Source organism: Stegodyphus dumicola, chromosome 12 (genome assembly GCF_044657685.1).
Source record: "Stegodyphus dumicola isolate Sdum_Otavi_A_Nest chromosome 12, ASM4465768v1".
Taxonomy (NCBI): Eukaryota; Metazoa; Arthropoda; class Arachnida; order Araneae; family Eresidae; genus Stegodyphus; species Stegodyphus dumicola.
In genome coordinates, this window is record NC_140779.1 from 65,258,006 (window position 1) to 65,277,357 (window position 19,352).

Below are 19,352 nucleotides of genomic sequence, written 5' to 3' on the forward strand. Positions count from 1 at the left end.
TATTTCATAAGAATAAATTGAATTTAATTAAAAAATTAAATTTAAATACAAATTTAATTAAATATTTTTTGCGCCATTGCTGCAAGGAATGAAATTTAAATTTAAACAAATTTAAATTTAATTTTTAACAAATACGTATAAAAGTAAAAAAGCAAATTTAAATCCTAAAAAAAGGTAAAAAGCCAAAATAATTTAATTAAAAAAAAGTGCAAACATATAAAAGATTTAATACTAGAACTAATCAACAATATCATTTAAATTCAGAAGCATAAGCAAATCAAGTGCAAAATCTGTCCATGAAAATAAATTTACTAATTTAATAAATTAAACATTTTTTTAAAAAAATGCATATGTGGATGACCGTTGAGTATGCAGGAGACAGACTTATCAAGGGGAAGTTGCCTCCAAACCTAACTCTCCAATCATTCAATTCGTGTTTCGTCATTCATGCAGGCAAGGGTAAAAGTCAAAACCAAAAGTATTATTCGAAATAAATCTACGTTTCTATGAATATTGATTTTTTTTTTTTTTTTTTTTTTTTTGCGGTCCGCCTAAAGTTAAACCTTGATTGTTTGGCCCAAGTGTACCTATAAGTTTGACATCCCTGCTGTACACATTTGGAGGAGTATTTTTAAGATATTACATCAAGATGATAATTTTATATTGCATTATTTTATGTTATATTATACTACGCATTCTCCTAATTTAACACAATATCTGCATAAAAATTTATGAAACTACAGTTATGTTATCCCAATTAAAATAAAATACAGTATTAAATTTCAGTTGTTTTTATCAATTTTTGATGAATCTTGTAATTATGATACCGAAAGATTTATTTGCTTCCTTAATTAAATATCTAAAAAGTTTTAAAATTTTTTTGCTTTATTTTATTTTTTAAAAACCTTCAGAAATAACTTAACAATTAAATGGTAAAATTAGTTCGATACTAAACTCATTTTCAAGAAAATAATTATGCATTTTAGTATATTTGATTTCATAGTCACACGACAAATCAAATTAAGATAGTCAAAATCTTAAAAAATATGCACAAATCCTTCCCTCCCCCCCAAACAAAGTTCTAAATATTTCGCATTCAGAAAACACTTCATCATCATTACCACGCATCATATACTGCAAGAAACTTAAAAAATTATTCAAGTACGATAACTTATTTCTAAAAACAAAAGACAAACCAAATAAAAAAAACTTCGGTAGCCAACATTTTCCTGTCGTACATACGCAACATGCACTTTCTGATCTGTTTTATCTGTACTTTCCCAAGAATTATCCTTTTGCACATATAAATGTCATCGTCATAGTCCGAAAAGAAAGTAAAATGAAATATTCGAAAGCGAGGCATTACAGCGAGTGGAGGGGGTGGGAAACTCTTTAAAGTGCCGTCCGTTCCGTTAATAGAGGGCCATAACAATAGCCGTCCCGTTCAACCAGGTGTGACGGGACTCGTTCTGTATTGCTGTTTGCTGCTGCAAATGCTCGATATTATCTAAGCCTTTCATCCGTAATCTCGACTCGTTTCCTTTTCCTGCCACTACAGTTCTCTTCTTGCTGGGGAATTCACAAACATGCTGGGGAACACAAACTGCCTTGCAGTTAGCAGCTGCAGTTGGGGAAAAAGGAACTTAAGGATTGAGGTCAACCCCAATTTCGGTCACGCGTCTTCTGGGTTTACGTATTTCCTAGATCAAGGTTGGCAGTGAGCAGCATAGTGCAAGCGGAGGAAGTAGAACCAACCCCGTTAAGAAATTTTTCAAGGGCCAGAGGTGCTAGGAACTCCTCAAGCGTGAAGAAGATGCCTATTATTAAAAATATTAGATTATTAAAATTATTATTAAAAATAACAAGACAACTTGTGAGCAACTTGCAGTCCACGAAGAGCATTTAAGCTATACAATGATTTATCTTACGTTTTAGATATTTGGCAGAAATAAATCTTTATAGAAGGAACGTCCTTAACAAGACGTTGTATAATTCATCACAACTCCAGCAATTTCTGGTTCAAAAATCAGCTGATGTAGGAAATTGTAGTATTCATTAATACGTATATAATTATTAATTTTATCGGTTAAACAACCGATACAATTAGAAATGTTCAGGTGGCATTAGTTTAGAAGTGAGTGAAATATTCCGAAATTTTGCATTCCGGTCACATGAATAGAGACTGATGGCACTGAAGCACTCATTAGTAACTCGATAGTCATATGGCAAGAGTCAACTGAAAAAGACTTTTAATCTTCGAAGAGAAATAAAATAGTTACAATTAAAATGTTTTAAATGTGTCTTTGAAACGTACTACAGTTCTTATTAATATGCACCGTATACAAATTTTGGCATTTTTAAAATTTAAAAAATACAATTTTTAAAAAAACATGAAATAGAACTTTTTGACCCTCGGTCTTTCTAGTTAGATATGGTTTGGTTTATTGAAATTACGGCAAAGCGCACTAAGACTATCTGCCTAAGGGAAAGGATGCCTTCGTGGATGACTTTCTAAGGGAAACTGGCTCGTATATACGTTACATATGGAGAAAACCACGAAAACGCCCATTCAGCCAGCCCGTTCGAATCTCGTTCGGGGGCCCACCAGCGGCCGAGTGGTAAAGTCGCTGAACATCGGCAGTTCGGTCCGAGGTTCGAATCCCGCGAACGGGCTGGCTGCATGGGCGTTTTCGTGGTTTTCACCATGTGTAACGTGTATACGAGCCAGTTTCCCTTAGAAAGTCCTCCACGAAGGCATCCCTCCTCTTAGGCAGATAGCCCTAGTGTGCTTTGCCATAATTAAATACACCGAATCTCGTTCGGACCGAACTACCAGTGTTCAGCGACTCTTTGTAGTTAGGAAAATTTTTATACTAGTTCTAAGACTCTCGCATGACTAAAATTGAGTGAGATATTTAATTTTAAAATTTGCGATTTTTGAACTTGTTTTGAAATGCAGGTTGATAATTAGATTAGAATAATATGAGGTTGATGTTTTTTCCTTAAATACCAATTAACCATATTTTTTCAGCGATTTAGTAATGTGTAACCATCTATAATTTAGTTACATATGGTAAGCAGAAAGAATTCTAACACAAGTCATTTAAGGGTTTTGAAACGCTAAAGCTTTGTTATTAATATTCTAATGCAGTTTTGTTGCTTTAGAATCTGAATCTAATAATCATAAAAAAATTCATTAACCTAGAAATATTGTTTATTTTTAATTTATGTAAATAATGTTACAAGTTGGGTATCTGACAATACTAAACTTGCCAGTGTTTTCTAAAACATGAATTCTGCGAATAAAATCTCCTTTTTGTAAACAAAATATGTTGATCAATACTTTTTAAGACAATCTACATAGAAATGTTCATCACTTAATCTTTTCACATCAGAGATCTTTTCCAAATCTAGTATTTTATTTTTAGTTACGTATAAATACAAATATTTTTCTCTGTAATTTGTGTATGGGTCTTAATTTTGATTTCGAACTTTAACCCTAAATATCTATTCTAGAGAGAAATATCGTACTTACGTAATTTCTTGTCGGGAATGAAAGTTGGCGAAAATTCCACTAAACTTGAGCCAATCGTTCCGGTAGAATTTCAAAGGAACAAATGGTTTATTTAGTTATTACGATAATCACAAATCCCTTTTTATTTAATAATATAATCAACAGATAGAAATTGCTGATACAAAATGTTAACTAAATTAGATCTTCAGCTTTTTGAATATCTAAAAACTAATTCATTAAAATTTACGCTACATTTCTCTGGCTAAAATCCTTAATGGCATTTAAAATAGCTACAAAACAGTCATCTTTAAGAACTCGACGGTGCATAAATTTGCTTCAGTATAAAATTTAATTGTATCTCACCGTTCCTTATTGCACCATTTTGCGAATCTCAGAGTCTTTCTACATTTTAGAATTATGGCAGGATGCCGTGACTTTGCAAATATTCCACTGCCTTCTGTTCTGTGAAAGACAGGTCACACATTTTAATCGTTTTCTCAAAATGCAAGAAAGAAAGGTACAGAAATAGTGGTTAATTTATCTATTTTCATCTTCACAAAAATAAAACTGACTTTTCGAGAATTAATCGAAGTTACATAAAATCGCAACGAAGATGAGTTGTGATGTCACGGTTATCCATTAACAGCGCTATATCGCCCTGTTTGACGACAGTTTTTGTTTGCCAAAATAATCAACAGAAATAAATAAACATAAGTTCTCTGATTTCTTAGATTTTCTAACAAACGCATCCTCCAACATCAGGCACACCGTAGAATACGTACTGAGTGTACGAAAGCAGCCACTTCTACATTCAGCACAAATCATTTCATAAGCAACTGATTCCTAGCCAGACAAGCTGACAGACAGCCGAAGAAATGCAATATTCGTTTAACAGTAAATTACGATAAAAACTTAGTTGTTTAAAAATTCGAAGAAGTATAGGGATTAACGAAATGCTTAAAGTTCTTAACCAGCAATGGATGCTTGACTACTCAGATAAACTGTAGCGACAAGGCCAGCTGGGAAGAGAAGAGAAAGCTTTGGGTGCAGCGATGCGTTCATGCGTTTCTAGGGCATGAGTAGTTATGTATTTTGAGAAATTACTATTCGATTAAAAGCAAAATGTTTCCAATGAATGGCATGAATGAAAATGAGGTATGTGTTATAATAATAGCACAATTATATCTATCTAAATGTAGGAGATTATTTCGGAAACAAGTATGGAAATAAAACAGGCAAAAACAAGGAAGGGAAAAAAAAGTAATAAAAAATAAACTTGAAGAACAGTAGCAACAATGTTTATGTTATAGCAACACTTTTACAGTGAAAAAAGATAATGATTAGAGATAGTAAATTTAGTTACTTTTCAATTACCATTAATTCGATAAGTTTGCCAATTAAAACAAGTTTAGCTGTTTATTATAACTAGTACCGGTACTTTTCCTTCAAACTAATTCCTGAAAATAAAAAAGTAATTAATAAAAAAAACAAGGTTTTATTCAAAATTATCAAATGCAGTATTCTGAATTTAAAGCGTAAATAATGGGGGAAATAGACATTAATCAACACTTATTACGTTGTATCAACATAACCAAAAATACCTGAATACGCTGTATTCTGAATATAAAATATAAGTCTGTATATAACTATAACACAAATCTGAGAGTTACTTAAATTTAATCTAATTTGCATTCTCGTGATGATAGAAGAAACAGAAGATATAAGAAAGAATTAACGCATAAACAAGGAATTAGCTTAAATAGACGTTACATTTGTTTCCAGAAAACACTGATCATGGCTCTGACTTGCTTGAAATATTACCAAATGTGAGATGTCATTTAGCTGTTCAATAAGTATACCGATACCTATGATAGTTATTGAAGTCCCCTTTCTTTCAATTAACTAAATGTGATTATTTACAGTGAGCTTACTGATACTTTTATTTAAGGGAATTATAGTCCCCGACTCGTTTCCTCTAAAATGCAAAGAGGGCAGAAATCTCGTTAGCATGCTTATAATTTCAAGTAACGAATAGTTATCATTGTCAGTTATGGTTGATTAAGTGTTTTCAAGCGGACGTGATAAAAGGAACGCATAGCCACACAGTCAAAATTTCACAAACCATTGCTCATACAAAGATTACGAAACATGGCAGTAATGAAGTAATGAATAGAGCAGAAAAACAGCGACGTACTTGTTTACTGCCAACGAATACAGTTTCTACGTAATCTAACTGCGAAAGATGAAAAAAACTAAAAATATATGCAGTGCAGTAAAATTATTTCATAACATTGTAGCAAAGAAATTTCGGTTATACCATTATACAGAGAACCCTCTCTAACCCCTTTAAGAAAGTTTTCAAAAGCCCATTAACCCTTTGACGCGCGGTGGTCGCGCTCTGAAACCACCAATTTTCGAATTTTTTTCTCCTCTTCCTTACGAAATTTTTGAGTGAAAATCAATTGATTACTGATCCTTTACCTCAAAATAACACAAAATGACTACAGAATCATACATGTTTTAGGTCTTAGTACTTCAAATAGGATCCCTTTTAAAATTCGTTTTCAATGAGACAAAATAACTTCTTTTTATTAATATAAACAACTTTAAATTTCAAAAGTTATTCATCGCACATTATGATTTCTATCATAAACAATAAAAAATAGCAAAAATTAAACTGCACATATAAAAAAAAACCTCTATATGTATGGCATTTGCTTTGTGGTTTCAGGGGTGGTGTGGCTGCAGCGGACGTGGTCAGAGCGGACACAAACGATTTCGTGGTCAGAGCGGACACTACGAAACTCATCGTGGTTAGAGCGGACACATTTTTTTCCCAAGAACAGATAAAGAGTGCAGATAAATAAGTAAATAAATATTTTTAAAAATCTTAAATATAATTTAAACAGTATTTTAAGTGGCAAATCTCTTTCAAGTGGGATACCTTTTTTTTTTTTTACCGAAGTTTTCTGTTTTCGCATTCGATTATCGAATTACAAGGCACTGGAATTACTTTTGGCACTGTAGTATGTCGGTATTTTAGTGACGAAATCATAACCTTTCTGATATAAGTCTGAAAGTTCTTGAAATATCTTGGGAACGGGAACTGACGTTTCTTCTCGGACTCTTTTTCTGCAAGTCTCTAACTTCCTTTTAACTTCCATCTCAGTAATGTTGGGCACGCAGGAATGTTCAGTTTTCTTCAGTACTTCGTTCTGAAAATTTGTCTTTACATTTCCTTTACAACAAGGATGTCAAACTCGCGGCCCACAACAAATATTTTTGCGGCCCGGCCAATATATCGGCAAATAATAATATATAATAATAAAATAACATATCGACGAAGAAAAAAATGAAATGTTTACTGCTAAGTAATTAACGATAATTTATTCAGTGTTGTTAGATTACTCACAGCGAGCTGACACACACACACTACTTAAATTACAAATGCGTGTGAGTAGCTTGCGTTCAGCTACCTTCGGCTTTTGGGGGACACGTGCACTCAGAACTTGTACGCATCCCCGATAGCCGAATGTGGCCGAACTCATGGTCTCAGTTTTCCAATCATAGTTTTGTACGATATATTGGTGCATGCATGTGCATGCACTTTGCTTTATTATTAATTATTACTTAATTCATATTGTTACGGATTTCATAGTTAAAATCCAGATATTTATAGATGTTTCCAGTATATTCGAGAAATTAATTATAAAGCTTATAAAAGCCGAGAACAAACAACTCATCTCAGTAGTAGCTGTAGTTCTAGCGAACTGTTTCTTTACTTAATGCTGTGATTGATTTGTAGCGATTTCGCTGTGAGATAGAATTAGTTTCTCTGTTTTGAATTGATTTTTGCTAAACGTTTGACATTTTGTGATATTGTTAGAATATTTTTGAAGAAATATTTCAGTATTTTGATTTATCTCTTGTGGAAAGAATAAATTTTTGTTATCTTTTTAAAGTTAACCGTGTAACAGCCCTTTGTATTCAGTATGTCTATATCAAAACCAAGTGGTAGTAAAATTGAACGAAAAATCGCTGACGAACATAGAATATTCCAAGTAAAATGGGAATTAGAATATTTTTGCTGTGAAATAAAAGATAAAATAATCTGCTTGATATGTAATAATACTATTAATGTACTATTAATAATACTATTAATTCTTCGATTTTCTCAATAAGTATTGACTCAGTACCTAGCCATATGCAAATGGAGGTGATCGAGATTCAATGCAACTCAAATTTGAAAGCAAAATTCATTGAAGTGGGCGTGCCTGAATTTTACAAATATTTACCAGACAGGTTTGAAAATACTCGAAAATTCGCATATGAAATTATTTCCATGTTTGGTAGCACTTATCGGTGCGAGCAGTTATTTTCAGTCATGAAAGGTAATAAGTCTCCTATTAGAAACCGTATTAATGATGCTCACCTTGGGTCAGCGTTGAAAGTTATCACTGCAAACAAAATTTCTCCCGAAATAGAAAAGATAATAGCAGAGAAGAGATGTCAAGTATCAGGACGTAAACATTAAATTTTTCTTGTTCTTTTCTATATAAATATATATATATAAGTTTATTATTGTATTATTCGAAATAAATCTACGTTTCTATGAATATTGATTTTTTTGGGGGGGCCCGCCTAAAGTTAAACCTTGTTTGTTTGGCCCAAGTGTACCTATGAGTTTGACATCCCTGCTTTACAACGATCTGTCTTACATACCCAGCTCATTCCTAATTTATATTTTCGGTGTAAACGGCATGGCTAATCATCTACAACTAAATATCCTTTTCCTTTATTTGTAGAGAGTAATTTTGTTGTAATGGCTATGGGTTCCATCACAGACTTTTTCGAGGCTATAAAACGACATACACATTTCATAAGGATAAAACATCCACTGAAAAACCTTTACTCTTAAAATATCGGCTTATCTCTACAGCAGGTGCAAAGCTCGAAAGTACATAATAGGTGACATGTGACTAATTAGGTAAACGATACAATAGGTGCAAAAATGTCCGCTCTAACCCACCCAGTTACCCTCACGTGTCCGCTGTAGCCACTGTCCGCTCCAACCACGTCCGCTCTGACCACGTAACCGTTTCAGGACGCGACCACTGCCCTATTAGAGCATTGTGTCACAATGCTCTAGAGGCACGGTGGTCCCGTCTTGAAACCACTGCTCTTCACAATGGCATTTGTTTGCTTCTCAAATAGGAATGATTATTTTTATCCGGATATAGATAAGGGGTTTTGAAATCACAGAGTTATTTTAGTACTAAATAATACATGCACCTGCCCAGTAAAAAGGTCTTTCTTTTTCAGAGACCTTTCTCTGACCTCAACACACTTGCTTCCCAAGCTAGTATTGTGATTTTATAAATTATTTCCTGTGGTTTAAATTTAATGTACATATACTTTGCTGTAATTAAAAATAGAAATCGCATAAAGTTTTATTTAAATTAAAAATATTTTCTGAAAATTTTGAGATGAAATACGAATAAAATAAGTATGAATGGGAAACGAAGGATCCGTACCAAAGCCAAAAAGACCAAGCCCCCCCCCCCAATTGACATAAAAAAACCACAAATTCCATGTGCCAGATGAAAAGAAACTAAATAACGCTGGACATACACCAGTGAAATTTAGATCCAATCAGTGTACATTTTGTAGCAGAAGGAAGAAACGTCATAGAAGAAGACACATCTGCGAAACGTACAATGTGGGTCTATGCATGTACCAAAAAGACAAAACATGCTTTGAACAGTGTCAAAAAAAAAAAAAAAAAAAAAAAAAAAAATTGTTCTTTGAAATTAAAAAAAAAAAAAGAGAGAGAGAGAGAGAGACTCTTTTTTTTTTAATCCTTATTTTACTGAGTTTTAATCCATGTAACCAAACGTCCTTATTATGTAGGTACTTATAAATTATAAATTATTATTAAACGCGCACGGAAAAAAAGCAAGTTTTTTTTTTTTTTTTTTTTCCTACTACCTAGGTAAGTTTCAAAGTCCTAGACGCGCGGTGGTTTCACAGTGCGACCACCACCCACAGAACAATGGGCAAGAGTAGATTTTTTTAATTCATATATTATTTGTCTCTAGGATCATAATATTCAATTTCTAGAGTTTTTAGTTAAAAAAAAATTATAAAAATAATATGGCGCGCAAAAATATATGCAGTGCAGTAAAATTATTTCATAACATTGAGCAAAGAAATTTCTGTTATACCATTATACAGAGAACCCTCTCTAACCCCTTTAAGAAAGATTTCAAAAGCCCTTTAAGAAGTTTTCTAAGGGCTAAAATGACCTTTCATAGTTCCATATCACTTGGTCTTATTTGGTGGTTGTCGCCTTAGAGAGGTATATTCTTTATCTCAAAAATATTGGTCACTTTCAGAAGCGGTCGTCTTAGGAAGAAGGCCGTCCCGAAAATGTTCTCTGTATTTGTAATCTGTATTTACGCGAACTCGATTTAGTTCCCTGTCTAGAAGACAAAACCCAAGAATAATATGTTTTGCTACATTCAATTATTCACCATCGCAATTCATTTTCTAATAAGCAAATTAAGCAACGAGTTCTAATTATGCAAGATATTAGTTTTGCGAATTGACACAACAGAGTGACTGCAGCAGTTACGATTATCACCGAAGATTCTCACTGAGAGTTTGTTACTATGCTTTGAGGATCTCGTGTTTCATGAACAGATGTTAGTGTTTTCAATAACTATGGCTTGCAAATAGAAATTTAAATGATGAATACTGAAATAATGCTACATCTGGTATTAATTGGATGTAAATTATGTTACTATGCTATGAATGCCTACAAATAATATGGATTATTAATATTGTCTGTTACTTTAAAATAGGCACTTCAGTGTCGTAGCAACCTTCCGTTAATTTATGATGATAACGCGTGTCGTCATCACCCTAAAGAAGGGATTAAGGGATTTTTAGCAAATAGAAAGATTCGACTTTCTTAATGAGCAATCGTTACTCTGGTTATGAAGCAAGCCAAGCCAGGATGGATGACTTTGAAGTACCTATTTTAAAGTAACAGACTATAGTATATTATTTTTGCAAATAATGACCATAGTGTGAAACGAATTCTTACAAAGCCGGTAAGATAATTTTTTTAAAAATTTGCTTCTCTTATCCTTTTGAGAGATGATCAGTGATAATCATGTCGTATAATGAAGTAAATATTTTCTAGATGTTCAGGTTTACCGCCGATGCCTTGTTTTTAAATATGAGGTGTTCTCCCCCTTTTTTTTTACTTGTAGACATATACATAATTTGGCAGGAAAAAAAAATCATAGAAAATATTACCTACGTATTTGTCGCAAAGCAGTTTTTTGATAGGGTCTCAGGAAATTTTTGTTACAGATCAATACAGCCAACATATTACAACAGCATACGCAAAATGTTATTATTAATGTGATTTAATTTTGCTTATACTTCATCTCTATCACCCAAGATCCATTCTATCACCCAAGATTTCTTTTATGCAACGCGGGAACTACGACAACGAAATAGGTTGACCCTCCTAAATTAAAGCGTCTCAGTGTTATTTATTATTATTATTATTGCCAGATCGCTCTCCGTTGATTTATCAAAAACAGGGCCAGGCAAACTACAAATTCTGAGAACTTCTGGCATTTCCAATAGGAAGAATTTAATTTATCTCTCAAATCGGAATAACACATATTGTTCCAAAAATGAATACTTAACATAACAATATACATACCTCTTAATAATAATTTATACCATTTAAAATTAAGGAAAAATGTAACTTTAGTTTCACGCAGATTTTGAATTTGGTCTTCAACACATCAGCAAAGAAAAGTTACCAAAATTTCAAATTAAATTAATCAGAATTTTCTGTTCCTGAAGACGAAAGATTTATCTCTATTGCCTGAAATCGATTAGAATTTCATTCTTCATTGGCATGCTTCCCTTACAATAAATTACTATTAGTACAATTATAAGAGATACTTCTAATACCACGCATAACACCGCAACATTTTATGTATCAAAACTATAGAAATTTTAATTAATGAAATCTCCGATCTTCCAATTTTTATAACTGCTATTTAGCTGACTCATGGTATTTGCCGCTATGGTTAAAACTTTTTATCGATTTTAAAAGTACTTCCTGATATAACTCAGTTTTGCACAGACACGCATTTTGTAGGTGTAATCTAAAGAATTTATTTTTCAAAATTAGATTTAATTTATTTTGGAATGTTGAGATTATTTTTATCGTTTATCTTATCGATAATATATTTATTATTTTATATTTATTATTTATATTAATTATTATTATTTATCGTTGAGATTATTTTTATCGTCTTTGTTTAACGATCAAACTAAAAATCTCAGAATTTTACTGTTTTCACGGATGGAATCTATATGAGGTTTCTATATCTGTCTTTATTGTAAAAACTGCTGGATTTTCAGCCATTTGACATTACAGAATGACTGGAAGTGAAAGAGCGATTATTCATTGTTGAAAATAGTTTTCGGTTGAGCAATCTGATTAATAAAGTGTCGCTGAAACTAAAAAGATGAAAAAATTGTTTTATAAAATGAGCTTTTATTCAAAAAGAATAATGAATAAAAAATCGAAAATAATTTATCATCTACGCTAACAGGAGCAAGCGATTATCTTTACAAAATTTATGTACAATTTTACACTACGAATAATAAAAGCAAGGGAGCTTAAATTACGAAGTGCACTGCCAAAAGCCATTAATTTTATAAATTTAACAAAGGCGCCCACGCTTTTATTCTTTATGATAGAAAGTTATAGATGAATTTTGTAAGGATAATTATTTAATTTGTTCCCATGAAAATATATGATAGATTATCTTTTTACTTTTAATTCATTACTTTTTTAAATAAAAGATTATTTTAAAAATAAATATGAGAAAGCGATCTGAATGCAAGAGATCTGCGAGTACAGGGAGTGTTTAGGTCGTGAAAGAAAGGAATGCTTGTAATTTTGACGTTTCTTAATGAATAAAATTCTTTCTCTGCAATTTTTACTGCGGCAATAGCATAATAATCATTTTCCTTTTATATATAGTGGCAGCCAACGTGCCTTATATTACCTTTGTTAGAAAACCTATTCCCGCTAGTTAACTTTTTAAATAATTCGAAAATGAAAATCCATACGGTATTATTTCTGGTATAAACGTTAGATCCATATATAAATACGCTTAAAGCAAATAATAATAGTAAAGCATCATCAAACACACCCACAATACGAAATTCGTTGCCTGAGTGGAGTTCTGAATACAAGGGATTTGTGAGCGATGTCTACACGAAGGAAGGCGGTTGCTCCAACGTCTTCCGAAACGGAGAGACCTGCTGCTGCAAGGAATGTGGATTACCTGCAAATCCGCTGCCGCACGCATGACATCAATGAAAGCAGTAGGAACTGAATGATCTTCGACACCGCCATCCATTCCCTCATCGGAAAGAACGGTTCGCTAATTGAAGTAAGACGGGGAAGGGAGAGAGGAAAGAGAAAGATTAGGAAAATTAGACACGCGTCGTCACCCTTAATGCGATGACGTCACGCGCTTTCGGCATTCCGTGACCCGCGGACCGTGAAACAATGGAATTAAAACACGTGTGGTGTGTGTAGGGAGACGGAAAGATGGCAGGGAAAAAAATAAACAAACGTAATAATAACAATGATTAATAAAATATTCGTTCTTAAACATTTTACGGACAATGTAGCCGTCACAAAAGAATGCATCAAGTGGATTCTTTGTCGACAAAAATTGTTAGTTCTCGAGAATTTTATTTCTCCACGAATATAGTTTAATATTTTCATTTTAAATGACTGTTAGCTAAATATTACTGAAATAATACGAGAAATGGTGTCCACAGTCAACGGAGAAAGTAGTTTAATATACGTAATAAAAATTACTCGAATATTCATGAATTAGGGGAGTAAAAGGTTTCCTTAAGGGGGAAAAAACCGTTATGCTTTTTTATTTTTAAATCATTTGTACGAGAAAAAAGAATAATTCAGCAATTTAAAATTTTTTACATTTTAAAACGCCGAAGAACGGAGAAAAGAAGGCAGCGGGGCTAAATCACAAGAGAAAGAAAAAGAAGGGAGAAATTCAACATCTCTCTAAGAAGACCATCATCATAATATAATTACCTGGTCATCTTAGATAGTTCACGGTATCTATTGTTTTAAATAACTTTTAAAAATTGTTTACACTCTTTATGTATATATAAACACTCAAACATGCATGAAATAGGTCCAAAATGTTTCCTTAACGGGAGAAACATGTTTAGACACTTCACTCGGAGGGGGATGGAAGTACTTTTTTCTCAGAAAAATGTATTAATTTTTTACATTCTAAAATTACCAAAAATAGGCGGGCGATTACAACAGTAAGAAAAAGGAGGGGGAAAGTACTTACCTTTTAGAGAAAATATAATTTAGTAAATTTAAATCCTGTGTTTGTTTTCATATGGCATTTCTTCATGGACTGAGCTTCCTAAACGAAAAGAAAAAAAAAAAATATTGTTATAAATACATTCCACTAATTCAGTCTCTTTTTCGTGTTATTACGAATTTTATACATAATAAAGTTTCCACAATATTAGATAGAAATAAATTAAACTGGAATCGAAGTTGATCAAAAAGACACTTCGCCTAAATTAGAAACCCTTGAACTTTTCGCTGTCGATCCCCTGGAGCGTGAGAGTTCATTAATTTCATCATTCTCTTCCTTAATAAAAATATCTTCATAATTATTTGCTAAACATAATTATTCATAAACATACATAAATGCCATACCCTATACTGTCGCTTGACACACATAACGTAAATGAATTTGTTACATTTAACATATGTGACTCATAAAAGAACAAATAACTAATTTCATACTACAAATCGACTCACTTTCCTCATTTTTAAAATATGCATAAAAGCAAATTTAGTTTGGCGTTAATTCTGAATAAAACTGTATCGATCTCGAAGGTGCTCAGACACAGATATCTCTCTTCTTCAAGAGCAAAACTTATTTGTAAAGATGGATGCTTGGGTACTTAAATTATTTTAGCTTGAGCACTAAAAATTTAGCGCTATTGCTAGAGCCTCCAAATAACAAAATATATAGGAAATATTACATGCACAAACTTAGTGATATGTTCCATTGAGGAGAGGTTAGGTTAGGTTATTTAATTACGGCAAAGCCTCGAGGGCTATCTGCCCAACGGGAGGGATGCCTTCGTGGAGGACTTTCTAAGGGAAACTGGCTCGTATACACGTTACACATGGGGAAAACCACGAAAACACCCATGCAGCCAGCCCGTTCGCGGGATTCGAACCTCGGACCGAACTACCTCCAATGAGGAGAGAGAAAACAGGTACCGAGGACCTTGACTCGATGATCAGACTTGCAATAAATAATATGAGGAAAAGATGAACACGATTAAAAGTGAACAAAGTAACAAATGTAGACATAATAACTAATTCTAGGTTAAAAATAAGATAAATACACACAATTATGTAGCTAATGACTAATTATGTAGCAATGAAAAATGACATAAGGCTCGTGCGAAGTCATTATCTATGATGTCACATTTGAAATTTTCGAAATACATGACGTTATCATTCTTAATGATTTTATCATAGAAATTCCTGTTGATGTTATGAACGTCCTCCTTTATATTATCGATTTTCAAGTCTTTGTTCAGTAGCTTATTTCGTTAAAACCAGGAATCACAAGCAATGTTTTTCAGCATGTTGTAAAAATAGGAGAAGCGACAGCAGTTTTATACCGAAAGAAATGTGTGAAGCAAAGCGGAAAAGAACATTGTGCCAACTGTCGAGAAAAATGACAATGAAATTGATAAACTAAGACATCAGAATTTTGAAACCTAGGAAAAACTAGGACTGAAATTAAATGTCATTAACCAAAGGCAATAAACTTTCGTGAACGTAAAAAATTTCAAGGACATATAGTTCGGCAGCTGGAGAAGCGCTTGATAGCAACCGAAGAAAAGCTTGATAAAAGTTGTGCACTTGATACCAATTTGGAGATGAAATGTATCCATAAACTTTTTAAAAGCTTTCTGAATACCAAAATTAACTTCCGTGCATTACTAATAATAGTAATAATAAAAACTTCCTGGTCAGTGCCGAAAATAAACAAATAACAAAAAATTTGTTTTAAACGTTACACTGAAACAAACAAACAAAAACAAAAAATCATTCGAGGGAAAAATACATTCCTTACAGGACAAACGAAGCAAAAAATTTTTCAGTTTCAAGAAAGGACAGTAAATGCATAGATAAAAGTTTTTATATTTTTTTCTTGAAATAAAGATAAATGTTTTTACCTTTCTTTCTTAAAATAAAGGTAAATGTTTTCATCTTTCTTTCTTGAAATATAAAACCCTAGAAACCGAAAGGTAACACATGGTAATGTTTTATCTTCCTTGAAATATAAAATACCAGAAAAATAATTATCTAGTTTCACGAGTAGAAATGATTTTAAATAGCATGATTTCTGTTTAAGAAACAAAGTGATGTTGATATTAAAGAACTCCTTCGCCCGTTCTTATTTTCAGAAGATATCAAAGACTATAAAAATGAATTTTCAAGTTTCAAGAAAAGGCAGATAAGTACCAAGCCACGTTTTCTCTTTCATTCTTGAAAGACAAAACCCCTATACCTAGTTATGCTTTATCCTTCTTTCTTGAACTATAAAATACCGGAAAAACAAATACCTAGTTTCATAAGAAGAAATTATTTTAAGTAACATAATTTCTGCTCAAGAAACAAAACGATGTTGAACAACTAATTTTCTCATCCTTATGTCTAGAAGACATCAAGGCCTTAATCCTTAGTTGCCACAGATGGTTAAATCGGTGGTTTTGTCCTCCAGATCCCACACGTTTTTAATTTCCTGACATGATAGATCCGAGGGTGTGACAGCACCTCGGACATGGCTCGAAAGCGAAACTGTGTGGGGTGTTCGTTTCTATAACGACGTTCCATTTTCAGAGGAGGAAAAAGCAACTGCGTCATCGATATTGATGGCAGTTCTTTATTAAGATGTTGAGATTTCCTGAAGTACATTACGTAATATTTTATGTTTAGGTTATGATTAGCAAAGATTAAATGAAATTGCTTAGGTTATGATTACCAAAGATTAAATGATACTTTCAAAAGTAACTTTTCTTTATAGGACAACTGAATCCTCAAATCACACGAATCCTGGAAAAGATTCGATGGTCGAAAATTCATATTTTCGAGCCACTTTTCTATCTTTGAATCTCAACCTAGAAAATAGTTAAATACTTCTCCTCAAATGCTGAAAGATTAGTTTTATTGATAAAAGAATTGTAGCAACTTTAGTGGGTTTATCTCTTGCAACTCTTGAAATACTCCTCTTATCTATATACTTGCTTCGATTAAAAAATATTCTGAGAAAACTTTAATCCTTTATTTTTTGTCAAATTGTGCTAAGAAAATGAAATTAAATTTCAAGAGTTTTAATCACGTATTTTAATTACTCAGTTTTATTCGTGTTTTCGTAGTAAGTATGGATGTTATCGAAGAATAGTTTAATGGTCCACATAATAAATCCAAGCACAAAATCCAACGTCGACAGTGTTCGAAAATGAATCTATCTGCATGGTTTGCATTATAAATACAATTTTGTTTATTTCCATATTGATTATTTACACTGGAAGTTGATGGTCCATTTGCTTTCAGACATCAAAATCGATGCAAACACTTGTTCTCTCTCTCTCTCTTTTTTTTTTCTTCCAACAGTCAGAATTCTGCTTTTTCCTTGCCGCTACTTCTCTAAACATACCGTGGATAGGGAAGCAGGTTAATAGCAATCAAAGGCATGCGACAGAAGTATAATTAAAAACTGTTTTCTGAAATAATTTCTTTCACTAAACGCAGATTTCAGATTTTCCTTAAAATTAACAGAAAAAATAAAATTTCAATATCAAGTATTAAATTTTAAAAAATTCCTCCAATGTTAAATAAATGTTTGCCTCACCTCTTACTTTTACGTGAAAGAATCGTCGAAAAATTTAGGTTTCGTCCAATTTTCACTAACTTTACGATATTACTCAAATCACTCATGCGAATTCAACAATAAAAGAAGCTTCCTTTCAGTAACTCTTAGATTAGATTAATATTTCCCAAATGAGGTGTAGGACAAAAAATGTCAGATTTAAATCATTTTCTCACATACGGATTCACGTTTCCTCACATAATTTTCAGATATTTCAAGCTGCTTTTTACTAAACGAATATCGAAATGCGAAAAATATGCGAATTTTTTCCGATAATTATTCTTACAAGGTACCTGATTAACAGAAGTCACGATATTGTAAGACTTTAATATGCTCAAATTTAAAACAAACATTCTGAAAATTAAAAAATTTTTCTCAATAAAACAACATGCGAGTAGTCCATTTATTCTAGCAAAAAATACTTTTAAAAAAGATGGCAGAAGAAAAAAAGGAAGCTGAATCAACAATATATCACTCCTACTTAAAAGAATTAAACAATATATTTAAAAAATGGTAACTCCGCTGTTTACAATATTAAATCAAATTATAGTGAAACCTCACGGCCACTTCCGAAAGACGACTATCTCTGAAAATAATCAGTATTTCAGAAAACATAAGTTTACATCACCTCTTAAAGATAATCGCCTCCACAGAAAACTAAAATCATCTGGAACCCAGAGATCGTCTTAGGAAGAATTTCTAGTATTAATAAATTCTTAATGTGCTTCGTTTATGGACTGCTCTCTCTGTCAAACGCCATGGACTGACATTAGATGGCATCATTTTCAACATCTTCGCAGATTAAACCATCACCAGAATCATCGAATCATCCATGGGGATAGAAAACCGCTTTTGGTAAAATTCCTCTTATTTATTATCAGTGAAATTTATCAGGACCCAGTAATTAATCTTTTTCCAACTCAGCTGCTCTATTTTATCTCTTGGCGTAGTTGTCTGCGCAAAAGTTGTAAATTCTAATTTTGAGAAGTTTGAAATGGTCGTAGAATTGATGTTAAATGTCCCTCAGGGAACATTAGCTACATTTAGTGTTTAGGATATCAGGATTTAGTGAACTTTTTTTTTTTTTTTTTTTTTTTTTTTTTTTTTTTTTTTTTGCAATGAAATTTCCGAAATCTAAAGCAAGAAATGAAACTGTGGTATACTTAAAATGATTTGCTTATTAGCCTCAAATTGAAAAAATTCTGTCTTTTCTTTTCAAGCTGAATAATTCTTTCCAAAATTATTTAAATATTGAACGTTATGCAAGATTTTATTGGAAATTTAATGCCGTAAAAACAATGATACGTAAATTAATGCCCCCGACTAAAAACCAATCTAAATATTGTTTTTTCGGAAACAACAAACACAACAGTTCTTTCTATTAATAGAACTAGAAAATAAACAATGAAAATTAAGCCCTTAAGTACTGTTTCAGAAAGCGCGAAATGCGATTGATTACTTTCAAAGAAGTAAAAAAGCAAACAACAAGCATTTGGTTTCAGAATTCTCATAGTGAATCAGTAAATATTTCTGCCTTTTATTTAATATTTAACCCTTGTTTCGAAACACATAGAAACAAACAAACGCATAAAAAGAAAGCCATCCTCATATCGAAATAAATTGACTATCATACAACTACTAATATCACTTTTCATCTTGAAGGAATAAAACAATAAAGAGGAAGCTCAAAATGAGATACAATACACGTACAAGTGCACAAAATAAGATAAAAATAAGCAAAAAGAATGTAACTACTTTCAATGCTGACAGAA

The 19,352-nt window shown here is 32.3% G+C and overlaps 1 protein-coding gene across 6 annotated transcripts in view; it reads right to left on the minus strand.

The window, feature by feature from the left end:
- LOC118195739 (uncharacterized) overlaps positions 1-19,352 on the minus strand; it is a 482,995-nt gene that overhangs the window by 221,270 nt on the left and 242,373 nt on the right. For all 6 annotated transcript variants that reach the window (XM_085806505.1, XM_085806500.1, XM_085806495.1 and 3 more), the window contains exon 2: positions 13,957-14,034. The gene's annotated coding sequence lies outside the window, so the exon portion shown is untranslated. The remainder of the gene's footprint in view (positions 1-13,956; positions 14,035-19,352) is intronic.